This window comes from Macaca nemestrina, chromosome 12, assembly GCF_043159975.1.
Source record: "Macaca nemestrina isolate mMacNem1 chromosome 12, mMacNem.hap1, whole genome shotgun sequence".
Lineage (NCBI taxonomy): Eukaryota > Metazoa > Chordata > Mammalia > Primates > Cercopithecidae > Macaca > Macaca nemestrina.
This window is the reverse complement of record NC_092136.1, coordinates 126,662,333-126,682,451: the sequence shown is the minus strand read 5'-3', so window position 1 is coordinate 126,682,451 and position 20,119 is coordinate 126,662,333. Positions and strand designations below refer to the sequence as shown.

The following is a 20,119-nucleotide window of genomic DNA, read 5'->3' as shown; positions in this document are numbered from 1 at the left end:
GTAGAGACAAGGGTTTTACTGTGTTGGCCAAGGTGGTCTTGAATTCCTGACCTCGTGATCTGCCCGCCTCAGCCTCCCAAAGTGCTGGGATTACAAGCATGAACCACTGCACCTGGCTTTACTTTTTTACTTACTAAATAATTCTCACTATTATTTTCAAATATAAGCCAAAAAAAAATCTAGAAATAGCCAAAGAAATCTACAAATTGTGCAGAAAAGTAGTTGCGTTTTCCTGTTTACAGTCTACAGGTAATACTTGGTGTAATACTCAGGCCCCAGTGGCTGCCATCCCTCATCACAAATAACTTATTATCAAATCCATCCCAGAAAAGCCAATGTGAGTAATGGGCAGGGTTTGGCACATTCCGGCTCCCACGGCACTTCCTCATAGAGAAGAGGAAGGGTCAACTAGCAAGTAGGCTACAAGCTGTGGCAGCAACCCCGTCCCTCCTGGCATACCTCAAGCTTGTTATTCTTTTGCAATGTCTTTTTCCTGCAACATGTTGCCAGATGACTGTTTTTCTGCTGTTTGCTCTCCAGGCTCCCTTGATGAAGGCAGCCGCTGTTGTTCAATCAGATTTTACCCGTAAAAAAAAATCATGGGGTAATTTCCTAGGCCTCTTATATCCTGCTAGGAATGGCTCTATGTATGGTTTAATGGACAGGCAAGCACATACAATCCAATGAGGTATCAGTGCATATAAGGAATACATATATACACACACACACGTACATATATACATATATATAATACCCATATATGATATGTATTAATAGAAGTCATTATTATAGCATAAAAATGTAAAGATGTGCTAAGGAGATGGAACAATATGGAGGAATGGTAGCCATTCAAAATTATTTGAAGAAGTTTTACCGGTGGAGGAAAACGAGTTATATGCAGATTTTGAAAGGAGGAGAGAAAAGATAAAAAAGCACATTCTCACCATGAGAAGTAATCATCAAGTAGTAGTGAATCAGGCTGACTATAGAACATGAGTTTTGATATGTTTACAATTTATCTGAGGACAATAAATAATCCATGCTTCAAAAAAGAGAACAAAAGTAAAGCAAACAATATAAGACATCCCATAAAATGCACTGCTAAGTTTTGTGTTCTACACGAACTTTTTCCTTCCTACCACCTCCCAGGGGAAAGGACTCCTCTACTGAGGAAGGAAAGAGACCCAGGACAAATGCTGGGCTTCTGCCCTTCTTTGGCTTCCTTATCTGGCTTCTTAGCCCAGGTCAGACCCAGGAGATCCCTACAGGAGATATGCGCAGGGCACATCTTTCTAACCTAACACTTCTTTGGAAGTTATCAATGTACTGACTCCCACCTGGAAAAGGGTGAAAGATGAAAGGAAGAAATGTTATAATATCTGCCTATGCTTCTCTCACTCTCCTGCTCCAACCTGTCACCTCTGATGAAGGGAGTGAAAACAGGTAGTGACAGCCTTTGGAAGGGGAGGATGGATGCTGACTGGGCTCTGCATTCTGTGAGCAGTGGTGTTTGCCCCTGATGCCTGGGCTCCCAGGAGGATAGGGATCACTGCAACTTTGGGATAGCTCTTCTCACTCTCCTTGGAAACAACTCCTTTTTTATGATCAGCAGATGTACCTGAGGGCTCACAGAGCTTTAAAACTTTCATCAAGAAGCCTCCCACTACTTGAGGGGAGTTGCCTTTAATCTTCTCATATCACACAAGCATAATCAGACACACTCAGAGATTATGGATCCAAATCCTACAGAAAGCCATTAGCACACTGGTGACCAGAATGGGGAGCTCTGGATACCGGCATATTTAGACACATTTCTTATCTTCCTAGGGCTTCTTGCTACTTCCTCATCTCTGTAGCTAGATTTGGCTTGGGGAGAGAAGGCCACCCAGGTTTTCTGAGTACCTCTCTGTACTAAATCCTTCCATATTTGTGATCTCACTTAATCCTTACAGCAAGCCTTCAGGGTAGATAATATTATTATCAGCCTTACTTTATCAAGGAAGAAACTACCTTGCCTAAAATCAAACCCAATAGGGGTTTGAGTCAAGGGCACATCAGTGTGATCCATGCCCCAGACCGCTTCCACCACAGCATGCTGTGAAGACAAAAACTGATGCCAGAACAGAGTTGGCCAAAAGAAAGGCATTGCAGATGTCAGGCAAAGCGCTTTGGAAAAGGGATGTCTGGGTAAGTGGGAGTTTGATGAATCAAGCATTCAGCACAGGTCAATTCAGGATTGTGGAGGCAGAACTGGCCCTGAGCTGAGAGTGTGGCACAGAGTAGAGTGCCCGGCTTCAGCAGGGTCCTAGGAACATTCTGGTGCCCTGTTGAATCACACTGATCCTTCTCTAGCCCAGGGCTCAGGTCTTTGTGCCTTCAGCAAGACAACGAAGCAGGAAAGCTTGACCTTGGTTCATCCTTCCACCCGACACGCTACCGTCTCTTTCCCTCTGTTTTCCCCTCCCGTGATTGTTTTAAAGATCCATCCTGAGAAAATTCTTCACCTGTGTGATTTTCATCAATGTTTTATTTTGTTAGACATACTTAGTCGTCGTTTCTACTCTTCTCCTAACCTTGGATCTTTTTTGTATCCTTCTCATCATTGCCCCTTTTGCTTTCTGAAATATCCCCCAACTTCTTGCTCTAATTTCCTTTCTATTTTTCTCTTCTGAAATGCGAAGGAGAACAAAAGAATGGGAGCCATCCTTTGCATCTCCCTGAATGATTCATTATTTGATTTTTTTTCATTACATTCTTTGAATGAGCTTCATAAGATCTATGGTAACTAGATACCCCATTTGTGTCAACTGTTCTTTTGATTTGTTGGCACTGTCTAAATAAGCATTTCAGAGCATCTTCCTTCCCCTGTTTTTGTTTCACAGACCTGGTGGTTGGGTTTCCAGCTAAAGGGAGAAGAAAAGAAAGAGGAGGTTTGCAGAAAGGTCAGACAGGCAGAGAGCAAGCCCTTGTCCAGTCGCAGGTTACTCAGGCCTTCGTTTTGTTTTTGGTTTTGTTGGAGGGGAGGGAAGAATTGGAAAACAATTCACTGTTTTTGTGTACACACACACTTGCACACCCACACGCATTTCAGACTGAGAATATCCGTGTTGGGTAGGCACAAAGTCATATAAACCAGACCATTCATTTCAGTGATGCAGAAACTAAGACCCGGAGAAGAAAAGTAGCTTGTTAAGATCATAAAACCAACCAATGGGTAAACTGGAACTAGAATCCGAGCATCCTGACCCCCCACATTTCGGAATTTTTTCTACTGACCTGTCTAAAGATGGAGCTCTGAATCTTTCTGACTTCCCTTTTAGTGATCATTTTTGGCTCTATTATCCATGAACTTATCTGAAGTCTTCTTGAAGCTATTTCTGTTTTCAGTGTCATGCTCCCAAGCAAGACTCTGAAACCACTGAGATGGAGGAAGATAAGAATGTGAAGGGGTTTATTTTTGTGCATTCTCAGATCCTTGACCTCTTTCCTCCTGAGGGAGTCAGGGGCCTTACAACTTAGGAGAGAGATCTAAAGGCGAAGGACTTTGTTTTGGGAGGGGCTTCAGGGCAGGCCCTTTGTTAGCATTTCCCAGGAAATGAACTATCTTCCTCCCACAGGTAGCATTTGGCAGCAGACACGCATCTAAAAGGGACTCTAATCTGACTCTGATCTTGGACGCCTGTCCAGTTCTCACATCGTAACCCTCAGTGAGCTTCGTGTAGAAGAGGCAAGTCAACGGACATTTCAGCCAGAGCCTGGCTTGCTTCCCAATTCTCATTTGCTCATTACTTCCTGGCAGACTTGGGGCCAAACTACCCAACTAGCCCCTAAATATTGTGAGAACAGACAGTAGAAACCAGTCAGTTCCTTCTCCAGGACAAGATCATGAAAGAGTCAGGAGCAGAGCCCCAAGGGCCCGGATTCTCAGGCCACCAGAGCAAGCTCTGGCTTTGTTCTGGGAGAGGTTGTCTTTGCCTTAGTCAGCTGCTCAGAACGGAGAGATTTTCAAATGTCTCTTGAAAATCAAAAGTTGGGAAAGGTCTTCTTTTTAATGATCTAGGCCCCCTCCTGTTAATTTCCCAGCAATGTGGCCTTTCATCTTTCCTCGGGTTCAATATAAAAGGGCCCGGATCTGGTGGAGAAATAATAGGAGGAAGGAGATAACCGCAGGACTTGGGGCTGGATTTTTTCCATTTAAACTAGGAAGATACTAAAGGCTTGGAAGATTTGCATAATTAAAGGAGCCTATCGATGCAAAAACTGGGGTGATTGGGGATGAGAAAGGCCACCTAAGGGGTGTTGGGGGGGGACAGAAAGAGAAGAGTGCTACAGTAAAAAGAAATGACAGTGGGTGCCATGGGGAAATGAATCAAACTGTTCTCTTTCTTCTTAAGGAAAATTATCATTTCAACTTTGCTCAGTCTTCTCTGTGACCACTTAGAGGAAGGAAGGCTCCCAATCTGCATTTAAATGGAATGATTTCAGGGAGCACCGAACAAAGAGTAGGCTTTTCACCCCTCCCCCTTCAGGAGAAGGCCATGAATGCATTAAAATTGACAGCTGTTCTTTGCAAATGCAAAAGGCTACACTCACCCATTTCCAGTGGCCCTGACAGGCCACAGGCTTCTGTGATTTGGTTTTAGGGATGGAGAAGGTCCTTTGCTCAAAGGAAAGGATCAAATGCTGTCTGGAACTCTACCATTGAATGTAATTGAACTTTTTCCAGGTCGCTTTGATCTGTTTTTAAAATACTGATGTCCCAGGAGAAGAGGCAAAGCTCTCAGCTGTTATCAGTCCTCTACATCGAGGTGTGATTGGGAGCTTTGAGAAGAGGTTTTCATTCCTTTAACAAATACTGTAAAAGCAGCAGCTGCCAGGCAGGCATCGTGCTTGGTTCTGGGGAGGCCAGAACAAGGAGAAGTCCTGGCCTAAAGAGGTTCACAGTCAGTGGGTTTTGCTGCTCAGGGAAAGGGAAGGGGCGCCAAGTGGAGAAACAGAAAATTTGAGCTCTACGGAAGGATGGAAGGAGCAAAAACAGGAAGCAGAAGAGCACCAAAGATACGCTCTTTTTTTTTCTTTTTTTTTTTTTTTGAGACAAGGTCTTGCTATGTTGCCCAGGCCGGTCTCAAAGTTCTGGGTTCAAGCAATCCTCCCACCTTGGCCTCCCCAAAGTGCTGAGATTAAAGGCATAAGCCACCACACCTAGCTGGAAGATACACTTCTATGACATTTCTGTGCTTTTCCATTTGTGTCGCAAACTGGTCCCATTCCTGACAAATGGCTCCCTCTTTGTTTGACTTCCGAGGATGTAAAGCACCTCTGTTCTTATCCCTGCTGTCACTTGAGATAGAGAAAGGCAGAAGGGGAAAGAAACTGTTAACATACACCAGGATTTTTTTCCCCTAAATTTCTTACACTCCCACCTCTCAGGGCTGCTTTGCTGCTAAAAGCAGAGTCCTGTCCTCTTACGAAAATCTCCCCTCCATTTTGCTTGGCCAGCATTAGAAGGACTAAGGACTGTGCCTTTTCATTAAAATTATTTCTATTTCTGACAGGCCCCTAGGTGGGTCACAGGACAGGCGCCTCTGTCCAGAGTTGACTGATGGTCCTCCCGCTGCCCATTCTGCCTTCATAATTACTTCTGGAGCTGCCACACGACAGCCTGCACAGCCTGGGAGCCAGGGCACCCCGTGAACCCTCGAAATGTCTCCTGGAAATGCATAGAAAGGCCTTGAAGGTGAGGATGAGTGGGGGCTTATGGGGAAAGGCACACACCTCTCTTTCACAGAGAGGGTCCGTGTGAAAGAACCCTGGGGAGCCTCCTGTTCTGGGCTTCCAGAAGAGATGAATCACAGCCCACAGTGTGTGTGGGAGGAGGGGGCGCCTCAGGTCCTCAACAGTCTGCAAAACTCACCACCACAGCAGCACATCTTAGCTTCTCATGTCACTGCATTGGTCCCATAGGAAAGCTCCTTATTCCATTTCTTCTGAGAGATGTATTCTGAGTTCTGGCTTTGCTGTACAGGACTTAGAAACTTCCAGAGGTGTTAGAGACTCTTCCATAGGAAAAAGCTCCTTGTCAGGGGATGGCAGAGCATTGGCATCAAGAGTCCACTTGGCATGTCCCAGGAAGGTTGTTATCCTGAAAGGACACAAAGATAGATGTGTACTCACCCCCCGCCCCCCGCTACACCCTTTGTTCTGCTCTCTAATCTTTGCACATACCAGAGATTTCGTAAGTTCTGTGAGTACCTGTTTTTCTGCACGTACCAGAGATTTTGTTTTGCACATACCAGAGATTTTGTAAGTTCTGAGGCAAGGTCACAAGACGTGTTTAAGTAAGATAAACTCTTGCTGCCATAAACCTGCTCTCCCGCCTCAAAGGTTGAACCGAAATATCAGAAATGGCGGGAACCAATCATAGTTAGCCAAATCGCCTTGTTCAAACACTAGCCAATCATATATCTGATTTGTATAATAACTCTATGCCCACTTTTCTTAGACTATATAACACTGCTCGGAGCTGAGTGGGGGAGCTCTCCTGCCCGTCTCATTTCACGAGCGAGTGAGAGTTCCAGGTTCGAACCTGTAATAAAGATCCTTGCTGCTTAGCTTTGACTCTGGACTCTGGTGGTCTTCTTCGGGGAATAAACGGTCTGGGCATAACAAATGGGGGCTCATCCGGGATTTCCCCCAAGCCCACCAGACCCCCAAGTCAATGGATCTTAATCTGTAGGTAAGCCGGCTTTGTCACTGTCTCTGTCTTTATCTCTGTCTGTCCCCCTGAAATTTCGCGAAACCTGTAATCTGTAATCTGTATTGGTCTGTTCCGTAAGTGGCACGGTCTTGGCGGACGCGCTAAAAGACAGCCACTCGGGACTGGTGGGAGACGTCCCCCAGTGCCCATCTGGGGGCCTCCATCCTTGGTTGCCCCGTCTGACTCAAGTCGGAAATCCGACACACGCTCGCGAAGGCTCATCGTTTGTCACTGTCTGTCCGTTATTGTTAAGTGTTGAGTGTAAGTCCAAAACCGCAGAGCCTTAGACTTACTCATGGCTGAGAAAGGAGGTACCTGTATGTTCCTCAAAGAAGAATGCTGTTTCTATATAAATGAGTCAGGGTTAGTTGAGGAAAGAGTCCAAAGCCTACACAAACTAAGCTTAGAGATGAAAAAGCAACAATTCACTACAGCCGCTAACAATTGGTGGAGCTCTTCAATGTTTTCCCTTCTGGCACCCCTTTTAGACCCACTAATGTCTTTGCTGCTTCTATTCACTATAGGCCCCTGTGTAGTAAATAAGATTTTACAATTTGTCAGAGAAAGGTTTGATACCATCCAACTAATGGTCCTCCGTAGCCATCACCAGCCTCTCCTGCACCCAGAAAGTGAGGCTACATTATAAGACTCTGGAAATCCAAGATTGGACATCCAGTTACTTATGAGAGGGGGAAATGAAAGGACACAAAGATAGATGTGTACCCGCCCCCCCACCCCGCTACACCCTTTGTTCTGCTCTCTAATCTTTGCACATACCAGAGATTTCGTAAGTTCTGTGAGTACCTGTTTTTCTGCACGTACCAGAGATTTTGTTTTGCACATACCAGAGATTTTGTAAGTTCTGAGGCAAGGTCACAAGACGTATTTAAGTAAGATAAACTCTTGCTGCCATAAACCTGCTCTCCCGCCTCAAAGGTTGAACCGAAATATCAGAAATGGCGGGAACCAATCATAGTTAGCCAAATTGCCTTGTTCAAACACTAGCCAATCATATATCTGATTTGTATAATAACTCTATGTCCACTTTTCTTAGACTATATAACACTGCTCGGAGCTCAGTGGGGGAGCTCTCCTGCCCGTCTCGTTTCACGAGCGAGTGAGAGTTCCAGGTTCGAACCTGTAATAAAGATCCTTGCTGCTTAGCTTTGACTCTGGACTCTGGTGGTCTTCTTCGGGGAATAAACGGTCTGGGCATAACAATCCTTTCCCCTGACTGTCTAGTGGGGCATTGCAAGAACTGAGGCATTGCAAGAACTGAGAAGTTGCCAGGTAGATCAGTAGAATTTTGGAAGGGTCAGCCTTATTTTAGAGCAGCCAACATTTTTGGCAACAGGGACCGGTTTTGTGGAAGACAATTTTTCTATGGACTGGTGTGGTGGTGATGGTTGTCACCATTACGAGGAGTCAATGGTTTCAGGATGATTCAACTGCATTACATTTATTGTGCACTTTATTTCTATCATTGTTACATTGTAACATACAATGAAATAATTATACAACTTATCATAACGTAGAATCCATGTGAGCCCTGAGCTTGTTTTCCTGCAACTAGATGGTCCCATCTCGGGTGATGGACACAGTGACAGATCATTGGATTCTTATAATAAGCAGATTCTTATAATGAGCAGGCAACCTAGATCCCTGGTTCGCATTATTCACAACTGGGCTTGAGCTCCTATGAGAATCTAATGTCTCTGTTGATCTGATAGGAGGCAGAGCTCAGGCAGTAATGCAAGTGATAGGGTCCTGCTGTAAATTCAGATGAAGCTTCACTGCTTGCCCACCTACCCCTCACCTCCTGCTGTGCAGCCTGGTTCCTAACAGGCCATGGACCAGTAGCAGTCCATGGCCCCAAGGGATTGGAGATCCCTGTTTTAGAAGCATAATGGAGCTTCCGAAACAGCTTTTCTTGGAGAAAGGCATTTTGCAGAGGTAATTCCTCTACAAGTCATCTCTATCTTGATACAGGTGCCAGAAACCCATGGCCATGAACCGACTGTGTTTACTCACTTATTCATCCATCGGTTTGTGTTGAGCAAGTCTGGGCCAACCATTTGGGTCCAGCAGGGGATGCAGAGATAAACAGGATGAAGACCCTGCCCCCTAGAAGTTTACTACCTAACAGAAGCCATGACATCACCGTCTCCCTCCTGGAGCTGATCGTCATAGAGCAAGCTCTGGGCACGGTAGTTCCTGCTTCACAGATATTATGTCCTGACTCCAAGCAGATCCACGAGACAAGGACTGAGTGGTCCAGGGTTGCACGGTTTGCCAACACTAAGGTTGGAAGCTGGTTCTCTGCCCAAAGAGCTCGTGCTCTTAGCCATCACTGAACACAGACAGTGAGGTAGGAGTGGGATCAGATGTCCACAGAGGGCTGTGCCCATTCAGAGAAAAGACCTGTCACTCGTCACTTCTGCTGCCACAGTCTCTGTCAGAGGGCTTTGGAGAGCTGTTTCTGGCTGCTCCACCAAAAGCACCTGGCAGCTTTCCTGGGCCAGCTTACAAACAGGGACAAAAAGACACGCCATTTGGATTGGCCCCTGTGTCCAAGAACGGGACATATTTTTCACTCCCTGGCTTCCCAGATACCCCAAGCTCTCTGCCTCCTAAAGGGGAGATAAACATTTCAACTGGGGGAGGCCTTAGAGAGAACCTAGTCAAGTAATTCACTCCCATCCCCTAGTTCCCAGGAAAGGAGATTGAGACTCAAGTGAGCTCACCATGGGCCATAGTCAGAGGCAAGGCAGGACCTCTAGCCCCGGCTCCTGGGCCCCAACCCTCTGATAAACCCCCACCTGGAGCTCACCAGAGAAGTCTTAATACGAAGTCGGACATCTCAAGAGATGGGAGTGACTGGCTTTTATGTGTGCTATCTACTAAGTCAAACCGGGCAACAAGCAGTGATTCAGGGGTCTGAGCTCTTGTCAATCTTGCCTCTTCCCAAGCCTGACACTTGCTAAAACCAGATTCTGAAAACTCTCACTTAAAGGAGATCTCCCTCGGCTGATTAGCTCTCTGCTTTATCTTAACCAACAGTCTTTATTGAACACACTCTGCTAAGCTGAAGGTCTCTGGAGAATCGATTGTACAATCCTTGCTCTCCTATTCACGGCCTAGGTCTCTGGGAACACCTGGACTGGAATTCCCCTAGATGGTCTGGTTTCCACTTTCCCTCTTCTCAACCCCATCAATGAACATGCAGCAATAAGCACCTGGGCATATTTTGAAACTAGCCGGACTGGCAATCTAGAGAGCGTGTCTGTAACATGAGCTCCCCACTGCCACCAGCTTCCTGAATGATGACTCAGGGCCATGCATAGCTTCGATTTGGAGAGAATGCCTTACCTAGGGTCATCTTCTTAGCAGGAGAGGTTGTGGAAACAGCAGGCGCCATGACATGACGGGGATGGCTGGGGTGGAGATAACATCCCCACCTTGAAGAGTAAGCAGGAGATTTACAGGCTTATGAGTCTGGCGCCTGATTCAGCAGAAGCCCTTTGTTTTATTGCACCCTGCGAAATTCAATCATTCCCAGGGAAGGCCTTGCCTTGGAAGGGGGAGATTCAGGCTCTGGTTAAGTTAGGATTAAGTTGCTGATTTCAGCAAATGAAAACCAATGACCGCTGCTTGTCTCCCACTTGTGGGGGGCACCTACCGAGGTAACTCAGCCTCCCCAGTGTCAGGATGAGGGCTTGGATAAGTTCTTGGGGCAGAAGATGCCATTTGGATGCTTTAGGGCACCTCGCCCTTACTTCATGGACTCTGACATTTCAAAGGGTGAGTTTCCTGCTGGGGCTTATTTTCTTCCTGAGTCGGCACAGAAAGGAGATGAGGGTTGCAGACACGAGCTCGGGTGTCTCAGGAACTCTCCCCCTAGGGCTATCTTGCAGACTTTGCACAGGTGGCAAATCACTTACATGTACAAAGGCATCTCCGTTTTCTTTGAGTAAAGCTTGGAAACATCTCCTGCCACCCGCCCCGCTGCAAGAGTTTGTTCAGTCTTTGTTTATTCCTGCTCAGGACAGGGAGGAAGATGGCTGCTCTCCTTAGGGGTGGTATAAATTTTGGTCTTCAGGTTTCTCCATCTGAAATGCAAATACAACTTAGGCCAATGCCTCATCAAGCAACACATTAGCCTGGCTTAATAACAATCAACTGAGACAAAAAATGAAGCTTAGCATCCACAATAATGATATTATCTATGATCTGTTGAATAATTACTATGTACCAGGCGCTATGCTAAGCTCTCTACAAACAATATCTTTCTTTCCTTTTTTTCTTTCCTTTTAATCCTCACACAGCTCTGAGGCAGGTATTCCATTTTACATTCAGAAAGGTTTAGCAATGCATCTGGAGTTACACACCAAATAAATGCAGAGTCAGGAGTCCAACCTAGGCAGTCGGCCCCCCTCACCCTTTCCTACAGGTGCTTAGGGTTGCAGCAAAAATTAGGAGAAAGAAACAGAAGAGGAAGGAAGATTTTGCTTCAAGGGGAGACGGGAAGGAACAAAAGATAGCTTGATGTGGTTGAACAGTTAATGTCCTTAGAGTCACACAGACCCTTGTTCATACCTCAAATGGAAAAAGTCCTCCCTGCTCTGTGGGAGCTTAGGCTGTAATTCACTTGTCTCTGATTGTCACTTACCTTATCATGGTCCCCTTTTCCCTTAGCACTACAGAAGGTGGCTCAAAAACACTCCCGCTGCTGGTCCCACATCAATGCTGGGAAGCAAATATGATATTATTCCAGTTTCTGAAACAAGGATCCTGAGATTAAGCTGGGATAATGAACAGGCAGATAGTTACCCAGAAAGTGAGGAATAGATTTATCATAATGATAAAATGAATTCAAGACCAGTGTCAAGCAATGGCAGATCTCAACCCACTCTTCCTGATCTCTCCCTTAGCTTGCTTGCTTTCTTTCTTTCTTTCTTTCTTTCTTTCTTTCTTTCTTTCTTTCTTTCTTTCTTTCTTTCTTTCTTTCTTTCTTTCTTTCTTTCTTTCTTTCTTTCTTTCTTTCTGGTCCAGCTTTATTGAGGTATAATTGACACGTAAACCTCTGCGTAAGGGTTGCTTTCTCTCAGAAGCCTCCCTGACCTTTCACCTCTTTTTACTCTCTTCTAAAAAGCTCATGGTGTATATCACACTGTATTTTAGTACGTACTCAATTGTACCTTTAGAGGCAGGGAATGAGTCTTCTCTACTGTTATGCATTCTGGATCTCATGAACATTGAATGAATGAATGAAAGAATGAATGAATTTTAGTACGTACTCAATTGTACCTTTAGAGGCAGGGAATGAGTCTTCTCTACTGTTATGCATTCTGGATCTCATGAACATTGAATGAATGAATGAAAGAATGAATGAATGAGCTTACAATGAGAGCTAAAATAACATGGGACACAGAAGACATCCAAGAGATTAGCGTCATTCACTCCCTTGGCAAGAGGTCAGCCTCAACGGAATCACTGCTGAGTGCCTCCCGAAGGTGAAATAACAGCCATCTAGGACACAGAGACTTTTAAAAGATATTTCCCAGTGTTGGGGACTCTGATTTTTGGTCTAGGGCAGAATTGTGCAGTGACAATGGGGTGCTCAAAATGTTGAGCTTCTCAAAGGCAGCCAGCGTCTTCTTCAGCCTTGCACTTCCCAGTCGTGGGTGAATGGTAAGTTGACCTGAAGAGGCAGCATTCCTCCTTAGTCATTGTACGTGCCCACCAGGATGATAATCTCATTCTGAACCAGTGCTGAGGCCATGGCAGCAGAGGTGAGTGACCGCAGCTCAGCTGTGACTAGAATAACTACAGCCCAGCCCGATGGTAAAGAGCAGGTGAGTTTGTGGGAAGGATCTGATTCATGGAGCTGTGAGCCCTAGGCCCTGACACTTTCTGAAAAGGAAGAGCCTACAAATAGCATCCCAGGAAGGTGTGGGGGAGGTGAGTGGGGATGGAGGGACAGGACAGAGACAGGCTCTGTTACCACTGCCCTTATGCAAGAGTCCCTGTTATCTTCACACCAACAGAGTGCAATGCTTAATGTTGTGTTTCAGCTTTTTAATTTCAGTGCCAATTATACCAGTTATTATTTATTCAGTCTAACCTTTGCACCTCGCACTACAGCGGGTGACTCAAAAACTTCCAGTGGTAGGCCCTACAGCAATGCCATGAAACAAATATTTATATTATTCTTTTTTACAAATGAAAATCCTGGGATTAAGCTGGGATAATTAACAGGCTGATGGTTACCCAGAAAGTCAGGAATGGATGCGTCAGAATGATAAAATGAATTCGGGACCAGTGTCAAGCAATGGCAGACCTCTTTTCACTCCTGGTCTCTCCCTTAGCTTTCTTTTTTTAAATGTCCAGCTTTATTGAGGTGTATTTGACACATAAAATTTGTATATATTCAAAGTGTACAGCATGATGAGTTGATATACATATTCATTGTGTAATTGTTACCACAATCAAATTAATCAATACTCTCATCACAACACATAGTCACCGTGTGTGTGTGTGTGTGTGTGTGTGTGTGTGTGCGTGTGCACACATAAAACACACTTAGGAGCTACTCTCTTACCAAGTTTCAAATAAATAGTATTGTATTATTAACTAGAGTCAACGTGCTATACATTAGATCCTCAGAACTTATTCATCTTATAGCTGAAGGTACTTGCCCTTTAACCTACTTCTCCCCATTTCCCCCAAACCCCAAGCCCTAGTGATCACCATTTACTCTCCTTTTGAGGTTCTGACTTTTTTGTTTTTTAGGTTCCTATGTGTTAACTTGACTAGGCTAAGGAATGCCAAGATAGGTGAAAAAACATTATCTCTGGGTATACCTGTGACAGTGTTTCTGGAAGAGATTAGCATTTAAATAAACAAACTGAGCAAAGAAGATCTGCCCCCACCAATGTGGGCGAGCATTATCTATTCCTTAAAGGGCCTGAATAGGACAGCAAAGCAAAAGAAGGGTGAGTTTGCTCTCTCCTCCTTCGGCTGGGATGCCCATATTATGCTGCCCCCCGACAGTGGCACTCCTGGCCTTTGGGCTTCAACTGAACTACACCACCGGCTTTCATGGGCCTCCAGTTTGCAGATAACAGGTCATGGGACTTTTCCACCTCCATAATCATGTGAGCCAATCCCTCATAATAAACCTCCTATGGGTGCCATTTCTCTGGAGAACCCTAACTAATCAACAGAACAACCACTTAAGGACCAGTTTCTCCTCCTCAACTTCGTTTCCCTCCCAAATCACTCCTCCCATCCTCCCAGCTAGTTTATCTCCACATCATATGACCCCCTCAACTACTCCACAAGAAATATGTGGCGGAAATACCAAGAAAATGAATAAAGCAGAGATTGTGATGTGTCACCCACTGATCTGAGCTCTCACCAGAACCATGAGAGGTAGGTACTGTCATTCTCCCCATTTTACAGGTGAGGAAATCGAGACTCACAGAGGTTAAGTAATTTGCCCAAGGCCTTTCAGGTGAGAAAGCTTGGAATCAAACCTAGGCAGTCTGGCTTGAGAGTCTGTGTGCATGAGGGAGAGGAGGAGAGGGCAGGGAAGGGGAAAGGGGATGTTGTGTAAACAGGAAAATGAGAATGCTGGTGAGCAGGCAGAGTGGATCCCAGGAAAGGCACTCCTTACCCTCAGCCTGTCATTTGCATACATCAGTTTCTCGCACTAGCTAGTGTGTTGCCTCTTAGGGAGCATGATGTCAGATGTGTTGTCTCCACCTGCAAGGCAGCAAATGATGTACTCTGTTCTCCAGGTAAACATCAAACCTATTCCCCCACCTGCCAAGACCAGTGGGTAGAGATGCCTGGCTGCCAGTCTACATATGCGTTCCACAGAGCATGCTGGAAGTGAGCTCAGGCATTGAGCCTCCCAGTCCCCACCTTTCTCCTCCCTACACACACACACACACACACACACACACCCACACACACACCCCTCACCTTACGACTCTGCCACAAACATCAGCTGCTTCCCCTCAGCAGGGAATGGCAAGGGTCACCCTGTGTCACGAGGACCACCTTCCTTCCTGCGTCTGTTCCTTACCTGCATTGGCTTTTGACAACCAGGCAGATATATTTCAAACCACTTTTGTTTTTTACTGAACAAAGAAAAAAAAATGTCCCTGTCATTGTTCACTGTGCTGTTGCTTCCTCCTATTAGCTCTGCTAAGATGCACCCAAAGAAAAGAAAATACAAGTGCATACAATTAGCAATGGAAATTATTAATAGGAGCAAGAGATTCAATCCATTCTACAAGTAATTCTGTAGTGATTTTAGTAATTGATAGTAATTAAACACTAATTAATTCATTTCCTAACTAATGTATTTACTTTATTTATGGGTATTCACTTTAATTACACTTGTTTGCATTCCTTGGGTTAAGTAATACAAATTTACTCTCTTTTCTGAAAATATTTATTTGGGCTTCTTTAAGTCATTCTTTGAGAATGTGTGAGAACAAAGACTAATTGCTTCAAATTGCAGCTAAGCACATGGATTTCTCACTTTGGAATGTGGAGCTAATGAAAAGTGAAGCTTTTCTGACTTCTCGGTTGGGCCTTATCTTCTTTCCCCTCATTCTGGTCCAGCTGTCTGGCAAACAGTCTCTCTGTTTTGTTCGGAAAAGATCTGAGAATAAGTTGCATGTGGACCTGAAACATCAGGGAATAACAGCCCCAGCTTTGGGCCTCACTTGCAATAAGCAGGATGAGCCCAGAGAGACACGGCAGACATGTGTCTGTTCTTTGGGTTGAGTGGTCACTAGATATCTCAGTGAGATTCCCAGGACTGGAAGCAAAGCGCTAAAGGCCACCCAGCTTTCTTATCTCTCCCTATTGGCCATGTGGTCTGTCTTCAGACACTGCTCCTGAAGGGCACTCTCTTGATATTTCACCTCTGAGCAGCTCCAACTCTTAGAAATCCTTCCTCACACTGAGCCTAAGTCTATCACTTTAAGATGATCTTCCTCCCTGCCCAGCCCCACCCCGACCTGCTCTACTCATAGGACTACAGAGACTAAGTCCAATCTCTAATCTAAAGACCAGCCTGTATGACACCTCACAATTTACATGGTGGCACCAGGCACTCCAAGTTGTTTAAGTATTCTCATGTAGAACGTTTTATTCCACAGCATGCTGTTTGCTGAAGGAACTCCAGCCTATTTTCATTCTCCCTAAAACATGTGACGGGTTATGATCTGAGTATCACAACGAAAAATAGAAATGACCTCTTTCAGTCAAGACTCTGTATTTCCTTTAATGACTGCATTAACTTGGGTTGTTCATATAACAATAACTTATTTGAGTTTTTAGCAATAGGCAGTGTGATGAGCATTCCTGAGATCTGTTATGAATGATGGGTAAGTCAAAAGTATAAAAGAGACTCTAGGTTACAGAAAAAGTTTAGAAATTCTAGCTTGGACATCAGCTCTACACAAAGAAGTTTCTCCATTTGCCCCTTTTGGCCTTCCATTTTTAAAAAATTTTTGAAATATTTAATTGATAAATAAAGGTAGATTTTATCCAAGGTGTACAATGTGATGATTTGATATACATATACATTGTGTAATGAATGCCACCATCAAATTAATTACACATCTGTCACCACCCATACTGTACAATAGAGTGCCAGAACTTGTTCATCTTATAACTTAAAGTTTGTACCCTTTAACCAACATCTCCTCAATTATCCCAAGCCCCTGACAACCACTATTCTACTCTCTGCTTCTATGAGTTTGACTTTTTAAAATTCCACATGTAAGTGAGATCGTGTGGTTTTTGTCTTCCTGTTTCTAGCTTATTTCACTTAGTATGATGTCCTCTGGGTTCATTAATGTCTTCAGAAATGACAGGATTTCCTTCCTTTTTATGTCTGAATAATATTCCACTGTATATATGTACCATGATTCCTTATCCATTCATTTGTTGATGGACACTTCGATTGCTCACATATCTTGGCTATTACAAAAAATGATGCAACGAATATGGGGTGCAAATATCTATTTGAGATACTGACTTCATTTCCTTTGATTATGTGTCCAGAAGACCAATTGATGGAACATTTGGCAGTTTTATTTTTAATTTTTTGAAATTCCTTCATAGTGCCTTTTATAATGGCTTTACCAACTTACATTCCCACCAACAGTTTGCCACGATTGTATTTTCTCCTTACCCTCACCAACACTTCTTTCTTGTCTACTTGATAACAGCCATCCTAAATAGCATGAGGTGATATTTCATTGTGGTTTTGACTCACATTTCCCTGATTATAAGTGAGGTTGAGCATAATTTGTTTTATACAAATTATATTCCACCTCAGACTGCCCAGGAGCAAAATTAGTCAGGGGCCAACAGGAGGCAGAAAACCTGCAGGATGGGGGTGGAAAATATGCCTACAGTCACGATGGTTCTTTTGGCAGCAATGTTGTCCTTTCATTGTGCAAGACTCCAATTCTCCCCTTCATCCTGGGAAGAGAAGGAAGACAAGGTAAGAGAGCAGTGACTGAAACAAGAAGGGACAGGAAAATTGGGGTGGGTCTGTCTTCTGGGAAGTCCTGAGATGAATGTCTGTGAAAAATACACGACAATGATAAAAGAGGAAATCTCATATGTACTTAATATCTATACCTCAGGGGCCTCCCCATAATGCCAAGTTCACATGCATCATTTCTTTTTTTCACTATGGGGTAGTGGAAGGGCTAATTGGTCTGGATGAAGAGACAATGAGAAATGAAGGCTCTGCAGCAGGCTCACTGTTCATTCACCAGCCTCTGTAGCCACTGGGGTCCTTCCATCTGATGCCAGAGCCTTACCAGAGGAAGGGAGTGGAAGGCCAGGGAAGGCGAAGTCAGAGGCTTGGGCGAGGAACTGTCCAGCCAGGAAAGTGCTGACTCGGCCCTCACCTCTGAGCACAGAGGGTCCATGGAAGTTGCTGCCAGGACCTAACCTCTGGAAATACAACTTTCCAAGGTGGGCAGGAGGTGGTGGAAATAGCCACACAACCAAATTATTAGAGAATCATTATTGAAGTTTAAGCTGCTAAGAGTTCTGTTGGAGAATGGAGTGGGCCACAGTGATGTAAGAAAGGCCCATTCTAGGCCTAGGGAAACACGTGCTCTTGATAGAGGACACCTGGATACACAAAGGAGCAGGAAGACAGGAGTGATCATAATTTCCTTCCATGGTTGATGGAGCTTCTTCTCCAGCTCCATTCGGATGATAGCCCTTGACTTCCAATTTCCTTATTATTGTTTGGCCCCATAGAAATTACTTCCATTCTATAAAATAATTCCTGCCTGGCTATCTTTTGAAGCTGCAAGAAGAAGGAGATTCTACTATGTAGAAGTGAATGCAGCAGTAATATAGATGTGTCTGCATTTTAATAAAAATAGTGTGTGTGTGTGCACAGATACACAAATATGTGTGGTTTGGTCTTATCAGCATTCAGTGTAGAATTTGCATCTGCTAATCAGTTAAGGATCCAGAAAAGAAGCTTTTGATAGAAGAATTCCATTACTAGTCAGCCGTCTGTGAAATACTGTACCTGTTCCATAAAGACAGGCCCGTTTCCATCCCTTACACACACACACACACTCTCTCTCTCTCTCTCTCTCATGTGACCTGGGTATGCCACAAGGGAAATCAGCTAAGAATTCATGACAAAGTCCCTGAAGAGGGAAAAAAATCAAGATTCTTTGAATTTAGTTTTTTTATGAACTCGAATGAGATTTCAGGACCAGAATCTTTAACATGTTGTTTTATAATTAAAGAAGGAAGGCAGGAAGGCAGGCAAGGTGAGGAGAGGGAGGGAAGGGAAAGGGAGGGAGGAAAATTGGGAGGAAGGGAGGACTCTTGCAGTCACAGAGGAGTGTGCCTCATTCAATAACTGTTAAATGAAAAATGATAATTACGGGAATAAAGTGCGCATGACCAACACATAGGCCAAATCATCTCATCCTCTTTGCCTGTCTCATCGTCTTTGGAGGAGTGGCATTTAAATATTGACTGGAGTTACATCCCCTGAGCCATTCCTCACTGGGATTGGGTTCTGAGAGTGTAATGTTAACTAAACTTTAAGGAAATGAGAGCCTGAAATAGAAGTGAAATCAAATGCAATATAATGGAGAAAAATGATGAGACACTATTAAGAATTAAGTCCATTATCCTATTTGTTGCTAATTAAGATTCTTTGCCTTGGTTTCTTGTCCCAAATTAGTTCCTCTCCACATTCAGTGTGAGTTGTGTATTTGACTAAATTTAGGTAAGGGGATTCCAAACCCAGAAAAGTAAGCAGTACACAGCCCATCCTATTTAAAAAGAATAATTCAGATGGGTAATAAAGTGCCATCTCCACCATTCGGTATAGTATATGCTGGAACAAACTAAATAATCTGACCAGGCTCCTGCTCAAAATGCATTTCATAATCAAGAGGCTAATTACTTAAAGGCCCTCATTGACATGAGGAAGAACTGGAGCAAAGCAAGTCACCTAGTAATTCCACACCTATTGAAAGACTCGAGGCCTAAAATGAAGCAAGATTAGCTGAACACACCACACAGAATCAAATCAAGGTTCAGAATCCAAGTTCAGGGTTTAAGGAATCAAAATAACAATCAAGAAAACGTTTTGTTGGATATCCATTTGTTCTGATATATGATGATTCTTTTTATTGCTGTCTCCTGATTGACAACTTCATCTCATTCCTTTTCTAGTCTCTACTTATATAATACCTTCCCCCTCAAAACACTCAGATATACACCCACAGGCATGCATGTGCTTGTGCCCATGTAAACATACCATCTTCATGCACAAAACCAGCTGTTTCTCTTCGTGTATTGCTCTTCTATCCATGTTTGACACTATCAATCATCCTCACCTCTTTGGTTACTGAGACACTATTGCTCTTCTGTTTTCTTCCAACTATGTGGAATTGAATATACAGTAATCTTACTATGTGTGAATTTTAGTCTAAATTGTGTGTGTGTGTGTGTGTTCGTGCTCAGGCTAGCGAGAGACAATATACAGATGTGTTTCTACCTCTTTGTTCTCCTTCCTCTTTTCCCTCATCCTGAACATAGATATTTAACTCTGCCAGTCCTTTAATCCTTCCTCTGTAACTTTTCTCATAACAAGGCATTCACTTTTAAGGCTTCCATTAGCCCCTCTATAAATACGATCATCAAATTTAACTTCAGTTCTGAAATCAGTCCCGAGTGCCACTTCCAAACGTTCAATTCTTTGCTGAAGTTTTCCATCTAAATGTTCCCACCAGCATGGTAAACTCAACACATGCCAAACTAAAGTCACCTTTCATC

At 44.0% G+C, this 20,119-nt stretch overlaps 1 long non-coding RNA gene across 3 annotated transcripts in view; it reads right to left on the bottom strand.

Moving 5' to 3' along the window:
• LOC105476231 (uncharacterized) overlaps positions 1–20,119 on the bottom strand; it is a 69,429-nt gene that overhangs the window by 7,958 nt on the left and 41,352 nt on the right. Inside the window, exons 1-4 of one of the 3 annotated variants that reach the window (XR_011611155.1) lie at positions 17,617–18,329; positions 17,201–17,269; positions 10,699–10,866; positions 5,915–6,142 (exon numbers count right to left, since the gene is read on the bottom strand). This is a non-coding gene — a long non-coding RNA (uncharacterized lncRNA). Of the gene's footprint in view, positions 1–5,914; positions 6,143–10,698; positions 10,867–17,200; positions 17,270–17,616; positions 18,330–20,119 lie in introns of those variants that run through there. The other 2 variants (XR_011611154.1, XR_011611156.1) reach the window with 2 other exon arrangements.